The sequence below is a fragment of the Amblyomma mixtum genome, chromosome 1, assembly GCF_055824585.1.
Source record: "Amblyomma mixtum isolate Tamu chromosome 1, ASM5582458v1, whole genome shotgun sequence".
In the NCBI taxonomy this organism is placed as follows: domain Eukaryota; kingdom Metazoa; phylum Arthropoda; class Arachnida; order Ixodida; family Ixodidae; genus Amblyomma; species Amblyomma mixtum.
This window is the reverse complement of record NC_143012.1, coordinates 235,740,204-235,752,216: the sequence shown is the minus strand read 5'-3', so window position 1 is coordinate 235,752,216 and position 12,013 is coordinate 235,740,204. Positions and strand designations below refer to the sequence as shown.

Below are 12,013 nucleotides of genomic sequence, written 5' to 3'. Positions count from 1 at the left end.
AGCGGTTAAAACAGCCACATGAAATGAAATGTTTATTCGGCCATATTTACAATATGCCCCCGGGGAGAGGCAAAAGGAGGCAGACAAAGCATGCCTCCTGACGAGGCCAACACCCCGGCTAACGCATCAGGACAGAGGTGGCAAGAGGGCAAATCACATATGCAAAAAAAAAAAAACCATCATCGCTGACTTCGATGGCGTCGGCGTTCACGCTGCCTGGGACTTGGAGAGTTTGTGGTGGCGTGTCCACCGTTCTATCTCCTACACCTTGCTGGGGCTCCTGCTCTACTCGTGGAGTAGCCGCTGCTGTGGCGGACGTCGTCTTCTTTACGAGAGGCGTCAACGTAGGCCCATCTTTTCTCGCTGGTTGCCCCGTTGTTTTCGCAGCCTCTTCCGCGTCCGCCTCGTCCATCATCCGAAGCATCTTCACTGTTTCCAGGACCGGCGATGCTCGCGTAAGAACAGGAGCACTGACTGTCTTCATGGCCAAAACGTCGGCAGGTTCCGCACCGCGGGACTCCCGACGAATGTGCCCCGTACTTCGGCAACGAAGACACAACGGAGGCCTTCCTGGAACTACGACGAGCGCCAACTCACCACACACATTCAGTTGAAGCGGCAAGTCGTCAAGTTTTACGCCAGCTTTCAACTTCAGCGTGACAGTCCTGGTGGTCGAGCCCTTCTCTGACACGCCGCGCACGGGCCAGCGCTCCCGGGTAACTTCGGACACCTTTCCATACGGCGCAAGCGCGACCCGCACGTGCTCGTCCGGCACGCAATGCAGCAGCCAGTGAAGTTTGAGGCGCACATCTTGGTTGGCCGGGTCAATCACCAGGCACCGGCGTTTCTTCACAAGCAGCTCACCGACGCCTGCAATCTTCTTCACCGCGTCCTTCGATGTGATGGCCCAAACGTGGCTCATGCGATACGCCCCCAAGGCGATAACGTCTGGGTGCAGTGAATGCTGAGCCAACGCGTCACGGAAATCTTCCACCCGGTACGGGCGGGCACTAATACCCGCGTGCAAAAAAACTGTATTTAAAACAAAACGCCCTTTTGGGAGACTTGGCAGTAAAACCTGATAGTCGTTTTCCTGTTCCATAGCCCTGTTACCGCGGCCAGACATGGCCGCTGAAGCCGCCCCTGCGGAGCCCTGCATCCTGCGTCCGTTCACTGGCGTGGCCGGAAACAGAATCCCTACACTGCGGAAACGGGAATGAGAGCAGGGATTTTTTGTTTTTATCTGGAGGTTGCGTTCGCGACTGCCAAAAAATCTTCCCCTGGGAATGCGAACAAATAAAAAAACCGAAAGACATGTTTCCGCCCGGGATCGAACCGGGGACCTTGCGCGTGTGAGGCGCACGTGACAACCGCTACACCACGGAAACGGGAACGAGAGCAGGGATTTCTTCTTTGTTCTGCAGGTTTCGTCCGCGACCTCCCAAAATATAATCGTTGGGAATACGAACAAATAAAAAAAAACAATGTTTCCGCCCGGGATCGAACCGGGGACCTTGCGCGTGTGAGGCGCACGTGATAACCGCTACACCACGGAAACGGGAACGAGAGCAGGGATTTCTTCTTTGTTCTGCAGGTTTCGTCCGCGACCTCCCAAAATATAATCGTTGGGAATACGAACAAATAAAAAAAAACAATGTTTCCGCCCGGGATCGAACCGGGGACCTTGCGCGTGTGAGGCGCACGTGATAACCGCTACACCACGGAAACGGGAATGGGAGCACGGATTCCTTGTTTGTTCTGGAGGTTGCGTTCGCGACTGCCAAAAAATCTTCCCCTGGGAACGCGAACAAATAAAAAAACCAAAACAATGCTTCCGCGCGGGATCGAACCAGGGATAGACACCCTACCGGGAACCTTGCGCGTGTGAGGCGCACGCAGTGCTGCCAACCTTCAGCGTGGCTTCTGCCCCAATTTGAAATAAAAAATTCCCTAGATTTTCCTAGATACGAAAAATAGCGTTCAATTGCGCAAAATGTATATTTATGCGTAGTTCAGTAGCAAGTTTTAACATGCAGCTACCCTATTACCAGACGCTGATAAGCAAATTACCTGTAAATTTGAATTGAAGGATCTAATATGAAAAACTTTTTTCGACTGTACGCAAGATATTAGTGAACATTCATCGGCATGCGGAATTAACTGAAGTTTTTTCCCTCATGTTGTGTCGCTTTCGACTTCAGCCGAAGGATTCCACGTGCAAAATGGCTGGAGGTTGCTTCAGCAGTGTACGGAAAGTGCGATATAAAAGCTGCTTGTCCATTAGCTGCGACTGTTCTAGAGGATGGCTGACGATAACAGTTTGAGTCAATTAAAACAATATAGCAGTGACTGTTACAGCTTTTGTATGCCTCATGTGACCTCAACTCACTTAATTTGTTCGTCTTGGTGGAACTGGGACTTGTGATTTATGGTTTTGGGGCGTGTAACGTCCCAAAGCGACGAGGGATGAAATTTCGACCATCTGGTGTTCTTTGACGTGCAGTCACATCGCACAGTACACGGGCCTCTAGAATTTCACGTCCATCGAAATTCGACCGCCGAGACCGGGGTCAAAGCCGTGATCGTCTTTCGGGTCAGCAGCCGAGCACCATAACAAGTGAGCCACCGCGGTGGCAGAACTGGGAATTGTTCCCCTAGTTAGACTAGCGAGATTTCCAGCAAGACGCTCCTTTCTAAAAAAAAATGACGCCCTTGTTCTTTCCTAATTATCAAAATGAACATGCAGATATGCTTACTAAATAGGAATTTCACGTCGTGCAGCGCGCTCCAAACAGCGTGAGGAAGGGGCGCGCGTGTTGAGGGAAGGAGGTGGCTAGATTACAGCAGCGGGTACAGTGCTCTAGAACAGCGGGTGCCACTGGCCACGTCAGGGATGATACACGTCCGATTACGTCCGTGTAAGGGCTGGATCACATGCATGCAAGCGACTGAAAATTGAGCAGGGCAGTGCTCTGAAAAATTCGTAACTTGTTCGAACATCGCCGCTCTGACTGCTGGAGCCGCCGCGATGGCTCTAACCAGCTTTTGCGCCGCAGCAACAAAGCGTTTCCACTTGCATGTGAAACAGGTTTCACTCGAGCGCGCGGCGTTGTGCGGGCCTCCGTCAGTTGTAGAAACCACGGAAAGCTTGTGCTGTCTTCCCAATTTGAGGGAGAAAAAAAAACTCTCCGAACAAATGAAATTTCCCTAGATTATACAAAAAATCCCTTTCCCCTAAACAACGTCCAAATTCTCTAGATCTAGGGAAAAATCTCTAGGGTTAGCAGCACTGGGCGCACGTGATAACCGCTACACCATGGAAACGGGAATGAGAGTGAGCAGGGATTTCTTGTTTCTTCTGGAGGTTGCGTTCGCGACTCCCAAGAATCCTTCCGCTGGGAATGCGAACAAATAAAAACAAAACAATGTTTCCGCCCGGGATCGAACCGGGGACCTTGCGCGTGTGAGGCGCACGTGATAACCGCTACACCACGAAAACGGGAATGAGGGCAAGGATTTCTTGTTTGTTCCGGAGGTTGCGTCCGCGACTGCCAAAAAACCTTCCCCTGGGAATGCGAATAAAAAACCAAAAACAATGTTTCCGCCCGGGATCGAACCGGGGACCTTGCGCGTGTGAGGCGCACGTGATAACCGCTACACCACGGAAACGGGAATGAGAGCAGGCATTTCTTGTTTGTTCTGGAGGCTTTGTCCGCTGCGACGGTTCGAGTACGAGTTCTCCATGGCAAGACACATGTCATCGATGTTTCCCGGAAGCTACCGACCGCGTCATCTTTGCATCGTGTCCCCGCGGAACGTTTGGTGACGACCCACGTGCCGACCCCATCGGGAAGAGGAGGAGGCGGACAAAGGAAGCATACCATTATATATCCGTAAGGCTGCGCCGTGCTCAGCCAGCTGCCAGCATCCGCCTCAACTCCCCCCTCCCTTCCCTCTCCCCCCCGCTCTGCAACCAGCTGGGCCCCTGCCGAAAAAAAATTCCTGGCTACGTGCCTGCTCAAAACACTGGGCGTGTGTTTCTGCCATCTGTCTTCGCTTTTTCACGCTACGATTCGAAAAATGAAGATAATGCATTCGCTAAGCGTCACTCCGTAAATTTTTTGGTGGCAGCAATACAAAGAACAGGGTGTTGGGTTTCCACGCTACAGTGGAGCGCTTGTTTGGCCTGACAGCGCAGTTCTAATTGGGCACTAAACCTTGATTTCTAAAAAGATGATTTGCCTGGATTAGGAAGGGCTTAGTGAATACGAGGCGCTGTTAACGCATTCACACGAGTGACCCATGGACCAGGCGTCACGTGAAGTCCTGTGTTCGGTGAACGACAACATACATGCCTAATTCTCTTACTCTCACCAACACAGGTGAAGATCCAAGGTGAGGCAATATGCTGGTGGCAGTTAGCGGATTAGGCATGCGGACCGCTTTTCTCTAAGGCAGGCCAGGCGCGGACCACAGAGTGCGTTAGTGGGACATCACGTGACTTCCAGTCAACGGGCCGATGGGTCCGTCATGTGAATTCACCTGGCGCATCACTGTGTAATTGCAGGCCTTTATACTGCACGCGTGCATGCTGATCTGGTTCTTTTTTCCACTTCGATTGCCCCATGCCCTCGTGGAATCGGCCAGATAGGGGTGGATACCTAGAATCAAATCGAACGAAAAGAGCTGCAACATTGCGGTTTTACATTCACTGCATGCTTATTTTGCATCTACTGCTTACGAACAAGCTGGAAACACAAGGCTTGGTACATTGCTGAGAAAAACACTGCGCAGAAAACGCGAATCTATATGCAGAAATTTAGATTAATATTTCAATAGCACACTGTTAATAAAATTGATGACCATGAAAACGCCCAAAAGAGCACAACAGCACTAGCGGTTTGAACTCAAGCGACAGCGACTGCAAAACTTTTTTCTGTGAGGTAGAGAGAGAGAGATAGAAAACTTTTAATTAGAATAGATTAAGTCGCAGTATCCGGGTGGTCGGAGCCCCTAGTACAGGGCTCTGCTGGCGGCAGCTGAGTTGCGGACTATCTGGATGATCCTGCCTTGCTGGTCCAGGTTGTCACTGGTCAGGGGCTCCTCCCACTGCTCATGTGCCGGGTATGGCACTTTTTGCCCAGTTTGTCCTGGCCTTATTCTGTGAGGCAGCATAACAAACTGACAATCGCCGAGTCGTGCTTACCCGATATTCTGGTTTTTGTCATTCAGCCATTGAACAAGTCTTCATCTCGATGTGATTGATTTTAAATTGTCTCCAAAGCACAACGCGTCGGTCGTCTATCTATCTGCTTTCATGACGTTCGTTCACAAAAGCCAGACATTGCTTTCTTCTTTGTTTCTCGCTTATTCCTCTACATCCTCAAGAAAAGAGACTGGCTCACACGAGGCAGCCAGCATCGACTGACAAGCGCGAGTTTGTCGCCGAATTTTAAAACAATTGCAATTCTACTAATGCTGGCCCCAGAGCAGTCCTCCGTAACGCCGTCACATTTGATCAATTGAAATGTCACCTCTAGGCCATAAAAATCACCAGCGTTCCGCAAGAGGTATTCACAGGACGTCATCCGCAAGGACAGCTAGCGGACAGTCACCATATCATTGATAGCGTGCGTGGGCTCTGCAGCCAGCTGCATCATTTAACTCCTTGTGACTTGTGAACCGGGAGTGTCATAATTCGTTGTCATTGATGTCTTTCTGACTTGAAAAGCGTGCGGCTTAACAGAAAAGAACTGAAAGAATCTAACCGATAGCCACCACTTAACTTTTATACGCAGATGCGCGAGATGGTGGAGGCAGCGAGCATGAAAAAGTCACAGGAAGGGCTCGCCAACTTTCGCGTGTGATTGTGGGTTCTCTGCTGCGTGTAGAGGTGTATTAATTGGCTCAAGTGTCCATGACAACACAATGCAGTGATTGAGAGAGTTCATGTGCCCTCCTCGGATGGTGTTTCAGAGCCCATTTAATTTAACAGAGGACAAGATACTTCTCTAAATCACACCCAAAACTACACTGTGATGCTCACAGCAAAGCGATGTTCATGTTAGCTGACCAATCAAGCTGCTTCTAGGAGCTTAGGAGACATGTCAGTTTGCTGGACATGGTGCTCTGCTCGGAACGTCCATCAGTATGCTTACAAATGGCAGCCTTCAAGGTGCCTAATGCAGCAGTGGTTTAGCAAGTTCAGCAAAGCTCTGGGGCAGGCCTGGCTTCTTGAGCCTGCAATGCATCTGCAGCAAATGTTTATGTTTATGTTTATGGGGTTTAACGTCCCAAAGCGACTAAGGCTATGAGAGACGCCGTAGTGAAGGGCTCCGGAAATTTCGACCACCTGGGGTTCTTTAACGTGCACTGACATCGCACAGTACACGGGCCTCTAGAATTTCTCCTCCAAAGAAATTCTAGCCGCCGCGGCCGGGATCGAACCCGCGTCTTTTGGGTCAGCAGCCGAGCACCATAGCCGCTGAGCCACCGCGGCGGCCTAGTTTAATAGCCTTGCGATTAATTAAAACAATGCAATCTGCTCCATATGGCGCCTACCTCCTCAGTCGTGCGTGTGTCTCTCCTTGTTCCGCTGCGCTTGCACGCATGTGCGGCCTCCCAACGATGCGACTATCCGCGCACACAAACGCAGAGTTCCAGGTGAGAGCACACTACGTCGGACGACGCACAACCAACACTCCCGCCAACGAAACAACAAAACTACGGAGGCGGTTTCTCTGCCTGCCGTGTCGCAGCCTCAACGTTCGGCCGCGGCTTCAAGGACGGACGTCGAGTCCCCGTTGTTTTTGATGGTGGCTCGTCGCTGCCAGCTCCGGCCTGCGGCTTGTCGCCGACGCTTTCCTCATGGGACCGTTTCGCAGCGGTTAAAACAGCCACATGAAATGAAATGTTTATTCGGCCATATTTACAATATGCCCCCGGGGAGAGGCAAAAGGAGGCAGACAAAGCATGCCTCCTGACGAGGCCAACACCCCGGCTAACGCATCAGGACAGAGGTGGCAAGAGGGCAAATCACATATGCAAAAAAAAAAAAACCATCATCGCTGACTTCGATGGCGTCGGCGTTCACGCTGCCTGGGACTTGGAGAGTTTGTGGTGGCGTGTCCACCGTTCTATCTCCTACACCTTGCTGGGGCTCCTGCTCTACTCGTGGAGTAGCCGCTGCTGTGGCGGACGTCGTCTTCTTTACGAGAGGCGTCAACGTAGGCCCATCTTTTCTCGCTGGTTGCCCCGTTGTTTTCGCAGCCTCTTCCGCGTCCGCCTCGTCCATCATCCGAAGCATCTTCACTGTTTCCAGGACCGGCGATGCTCGCGTAAGAACAGGAGCACTGACTGTCTTCATGGCCAAAACGTCGGCAGGTTCCGCACCGCGGGACTCCCGACGAATGTGCCCCGTACTTCGGCAACGAAGACACAACGGAGGCCTTCCTGGAACTACGACGAGCGCCAACTCACCACACACATTCAGTTGAAGCGGCAAGTCGTCAAGTTTTACGCCAGCTTTCAACTTCAGCGTGACAGTCCTGGTGGTCGAGCCCTTCTCTGACACGCCGCGCACGGGCCAGCGCTCCCGGGTAACTTCGGACACCTTTCCATACGGCGCAAGCGCGACCCGCACGTGCTCGTCCGGCACGCAATGCAGCAGCCAGTGAAGTTTGAGGCGCACATCTTGGTTGGCCGGGTCAATCACCAGGCACCGGCGTTTCTTCACAAGCAGCTCACCGACGCCTGCAATCTTCTTCACCGCGTCCTTCGATGTGATGGCCCAAACGTGGCTCATGCGATACGCCCCCAAGGCGATAACGTCTGGGTGCAGTGAATGCTGAGCCAACGCGTCACGGAAATCTTCCACCCGGTACGGGCGGGCACTAATACCCGCGTGCAAAAAAACTGTATTTAAAACAAAACGCCCTTTTGGGAGACTTGGCAGTAAAACCTGATAGTCGTTTTCCTGTTCCATAGCCCTGTTACCGCGGCCAGACATGGCCGCTGAAGCCGCCCCTGCGGAGCCCTGCATCCTGCGTCCGTTCACTGGCGTGGCCGGAAACAGAATCCCTACACTGCGGAAACGGGAATGAGAGCAGGGATTTTTTGTTTTTATCTGGAGGTTGCGTTCGCGACTGCCAAAAAATCTTCCCCTGGGAATGCGAACAAATAAAAAAACCGAAAGACATGTTTCCGCCCGGGATCGAACCGGGGACCTTGCGCGTGTGAGGCGCACGTGACAACCGCTACACCACGGAAACGGGAACGAGAGCAGGGATTTCTTCTTTGTTCTGCAGGTTTCGTCCGCGACCTCCCAAAATATAATCGTTGGGAATACGAACAAATAAAAAAAAACAATGTTTCCGCCCGGGATCGAACCGGGGACCTTGCGCGTGTGAGGCGCACGTGATAACCGCTACACCACGGAAACGGGAACGAGAGCAGGGATTTCTTCTTTGTTCTGCAGGTTTCGTCCGCGACCTCCCAAAATATAATCGTTGGGAATACGAACAAATAAAAAAAAACAATGTTTCCGCCCGGGATCGAACCGGGGACCTTGCGCGTGTGAGGCGCACGTGATAACCGCTACACCACGGAAACGGGAATGGGAGCACGGATTCCTTGTTTGTTCTGGAGGTTGCGTTCGCGACTGCCAAAAAATCTTCCCCTGGGAACGCGAACAAATAAAAAAACCAAAACAATGCTTCCGCGCGGGATCGAACCAGGGATAGACACCCTACCGGGAACCTTGCGCGTGTGAGGCGCACGCAGTGCTGCCAACCTTCAGCGTGGCTTCTGCCCCAATTTGAAATAAAAAATTCCCTAGATTTTCCTAGATACGAAAAATAGCGTTCAATTGCGCAAAATGTATATTTATGCGTAGTTCAGTAGCAAGTTTTAACATGCAGCTACCCTATTACCAGACGCTGATAAGCAAATTACCTGTAAATTTGAATTGAAGGATCTAATATGAAAAACTTTTTTCGACTGTACGCAAGATATTAGTGAACATTCATCGGCATGCGGAATTAACTGAAGTTTTTTCCCTCATGTTGTGTCGCTTTCGACTTCAGCCGAAGGATTCCACGTGCAAAATGGCTGGAGGTTGCTTCAGCAGTGTACGGAAAGTGCGATATAAAAGCTGCTTGTCCATTAGCTGCGACTGTTCTAGAGGATGGCTGACGATAACAGTTTGAGTCAATTAAAACAATATAGCAGTGACTGTTACAGCTTTTGTATGCCTCATGTGACCTCAACTCACTTAATTTGTTCGTCTTGGTGGAACTGGGACTTGTGATTTATGGTTTTGGGGCGTGTAACGTCCCAAAGCGACGAGGGATGAAATTTCGACCATCTGGTGTTCTTTGACGTGCAGTCACATCGCACAGTACACGGGCCTCTAGAATTTCACGTCCATCGAAATTCGACCGCCGAGACCGGGGTCAAAGCCGTGATCGTCTTTCGGGTCAGCAGCCGAGCACCATAACAAGTGAGCCACCGCGGTGGCAGAACTGGGAATTGTTCCCCTAGTTAGACTAGCGAGATTTCCAGCAAGACGCTCCTTTCTAAAAAAAAATGACGCCCTTGTTCTTTCCTAATTATCAAAATGAACATGCAGATATGCTTACTAAATAGGAATTTCACGTCGTGCAGCGCGCTCCAAACAGCGTGAGGAAGGGGCGCGCGTGTTGAGGGAAGGAGGTGGCTAGATTACAGCAGCGGGTACAGTGCTCTAGAACAGCGGGTGCCACTGGCCACGTCAGGGATGATACACGTCCGATTACGTCCGTGTAAGGGCTGGATCACATGCATGCAAGCGACTGAAAATTGAGCAGGGCAGTGCTCTGAAAAATTCGTAACTTGTTCGAACATCGCCGCTCTGACTGCTGGAGCCGCCGCGATGGCTCTAACCAGCTTTTGCGCCGCAGCAACAAAGCGTTTCCACTTGCATGTGAAACAGGTTTCACTCGAGCGCGCGGCGTTGTGCGGGCCTCCGTCAGTTGTAGAAACCACGGAAAGCTTGTGCTGTCTTCCCAATTTGAGGGAGAAAAAAAAACTCTCCGAACAAATGAAATTTCCCTAGATTATACAAAAAATCCCTTTCCCCTAAACAACGTCCAAATTCTCTAGATCTAGGGAAAAATCTCTAGGGTTAGCAGCACTGGGCGCACGTGATAACCGCTACACCATGGAAACGGGAATGAGAGTGAGCAGGGATTTCTTGTTTCTTCTGGAGGTTGCGTTCGCGACTCCCAAGAATCCTTCCGCTGGGAATGCGAACAAATAAAAACAAAACAATGTTTCCGCCCGGGATCGAACCGGGGACCTTGCGCGTGTGAGGCGCACGTGATAACCGCTACACCACGAAAACGGGAATGAGGGCAAGGATTTCTTGTTTGTTCCGGAGGTTGCGTCCGCGACTGCCAAAAAACCTTCCCCTGGGAATGCGAATAAAAAACCAAAAACAATGTTTCCGCCCGGGATCGAACCGGGGACCTTGCGCGTGTGAGGCGCACGTGATAACCGCTACACCACGGAAACGGGAATGAGAGCAGGCATTTCTTGTTTGTTCTGGAGGCTTTGTCCGCTGCGACGGTTCGAGTACGAGTTCTCCATGGCAAGACACATGTCATCGATGTTTCCCGGAAGCTACCGACCGCGTCATCTTTGCATCGTGTCCCCGCGGAACGTTTGGTGACGACCCACGTGCCGACCCCATCGGGAAGAGGAGGAGGCGGACAAAGGAAGCATACCATTATATATCCGTAAGGCTGCGCCGTGCTCAGCCAGCTGCCAGCATCCGCCTCAACTCCCCCCTCCCTTCCCTCTCCCCCCCGCTCTGCAACCAGCTGGGCCCCTGCCGAAAAAAAATTCCTGGCTACGTGCCTGCTCAAAACACTGGGCGTGTGTTTCTGCCATCTGTCTTCGCTTTTTCACGCTACGATTCGAAAAATGAAGATAATGCATTCGCTAAGCGTCACTCCGTAAATTTTTTGGTGGCAGCAATACAAAGAACAGGGTGTTGGGTTTCCACGCTACAGTGGAGCGCTTGTTTGGCCTGACAGCGCAGTTCTAATTGGGCACTAAACCTTGATTTCTAAAAAGATGATTTGCCTGGATTAGGAAGGGCTTAGTGAATACGAGGCGCTGTTAACGCATTCACACGAGTGACCCATGGACCAGGCGTCACGTGAAGTCCTGTGTTCGGTGAACGACAACATACATGCCTAATTCTCTTACTCTCACCAACACAGGTGAAGATCCAAGGTGAGGCAATATGCTGGTGGCAGTTAGCGGATTAGGCATGCGGACCGCTTTTCTCTAAGGCAGGCCAGGCGCGGACCACAGAGTGCGTTAGTGGGACATCACGTGACTTCCAGTCAACGGGCCGATGGGTCCGTCATGTGAATTCACCTGGCGCATCACTGTGTAATTGCAGGCCTTTATACTGCACGCGTGCATGCTGATCTGGTTCTTTTTTCCACTTCGATTGCCCCATGCCCTCGTGGAATCGGCCAGATAGGGGTGGATACCTAGAATCAAATCGAACGAAAAGAGCTGCAACATTGCGGTTTTACATTCACTGCATGCTTATTTTGCATCTACTGCTTACGAACAAGCTGGAAACACAAGGCTTGGTACATTGCTGAGAAAAACACTGCGCAGAAAACGCGAATCTATATGCAGAAATTTAGATTAATATTTCAATAGCACACTGTTAATAAAATTGATGACCATGAAAACGCCCAAAAGAGCACAACAGCACTAGCGGTTTGAACTCAAGCGACAGCGACTGCAAAACTTTTTTCTGTGAGGTAGAGAGAGAGAGATAGAAAACTTTTAATTAGAATAGATTAAGTCGCAGTATCCGGGTGGTCGGAGCCCCTAGTACAGGGCTCTGCTGGCGGCAGCTGAGTTGCGGACTATCTGGATGATCCTGCCTTGCTGGTCCAGGTTGTCACTGGTCAGGGGCTCCTCCCACTGCTCATGTGCCGGGTATGGC

At 51.2% G+C, this 12,013-nt stretch overlaps 10 non-coding genes across 10 annotated transcripts; all 10 read right to left on the bottom strand.

Moving 5' to 3' along the window:
- Positions 1–1,315: 1,315 nt before the first annotated feature.
- On the bottom strand, positions 1,316–1,388 carry TRNAV-CAC (transfer RNA valine (anticodon CAC)). Its single transcript has one exon. It is a non-coding gene; the product is annotated as a tRNA-Val (tRNA).
- A 97-nt stretch (positions 1,389–1,485) lies between these two features.
- TRNAV-CAC (transfer RNA valine (anticodon CAC)) lies at positions 1,486–1,558 on the bottom strand. The gene has a single exon. It is a non-coding gene; the product is annotated as a tRNA-Val (tRNA).
- Positions 1,559–1,655: 97 nt separating this feature from the next.
- TRNAV-CAC (transfer RNA valine (anticodon CAC)) lies at positions 1,656–1,728 on the bottom strand. The gene has a single exon. It is a non-coding gene; the product is annotated as a tRNA-Val (tRNA).
- Positions 1,729–3,426: 1,698 nt separating this feature from the next.
- Positions 3,427–3,499, bottom strand: TRNAV-CAC (transfer RNA valine (anticodon CAC)). The gene has a single exon. It is a non-coding gene; the product is annotated as a tRNA-Val (tRNA).
- Positions 3,500–3,596: 97 nt separating this feature from the next.
- Positions 3,597–3,669, bottom strand: TRNAV-CAC (transfer RNA valine (anticodon CAC)). Its single transcript has one exon. It is a non-coding gene; the product is annotated as a tRNA-Val (tRNA).
- A 4,528-nt stretch (positions 3,670–8,197) lies between these two features.
- TRNAV-CAC (transfer RNA valine (anticodon CAC)) lies at positions 8,198–8,270 on the bottom strand. Its single transcript has one exon. It is a non-coding gene; the product is annotated as a tRNA-Val (tRNA).
- Positions 8,271–8,367: 97 nt separating this feature from the next.
- TRNAV-CAC (transfer RNA valine (anticodon CAC)) lies at positions 8,368–8,440 on the bottom strand. The gene has a single exon. It is a non-coding gene; the product is annotated as a tRNA-Val (tRNA).
- A 97-nt stretch (positions 8,441–8,537) lies between these two features.
- Positions 8,538–8,610, bottom strand: TRNAV-CAC (transfer RNA valine (anticodon CAC)). Its single transcript has one exon. It is a non-coding gene; the product is annotated as a tRNA-Val (tRNA).
- Positions 8,611–10,308: 1,698 nt separating this feature from the next.
- TRNAV-CAC (transfer RNA valine (anticodon CAC)) lies at positions 10,309–10,381 on the bottom strand. The gene has a single exon. It is a non-coding gene; the product is annotated as a tRNA-Val (tRNA).
- Positions 10,382–10,478: 97 nt separating this feature from the next.
- Positions 10,479–10,551, bottom strand: TRNAV-CAC (transfer RNA valine (anticodon CAC)). Its single transcript has one exon. It is a non-coding gene; the product is annotated as a tRNA-Val (tRNA).
- Between the last annotated feature and the right edge of the window lie 1,462 nt (positions 10,552–12,013).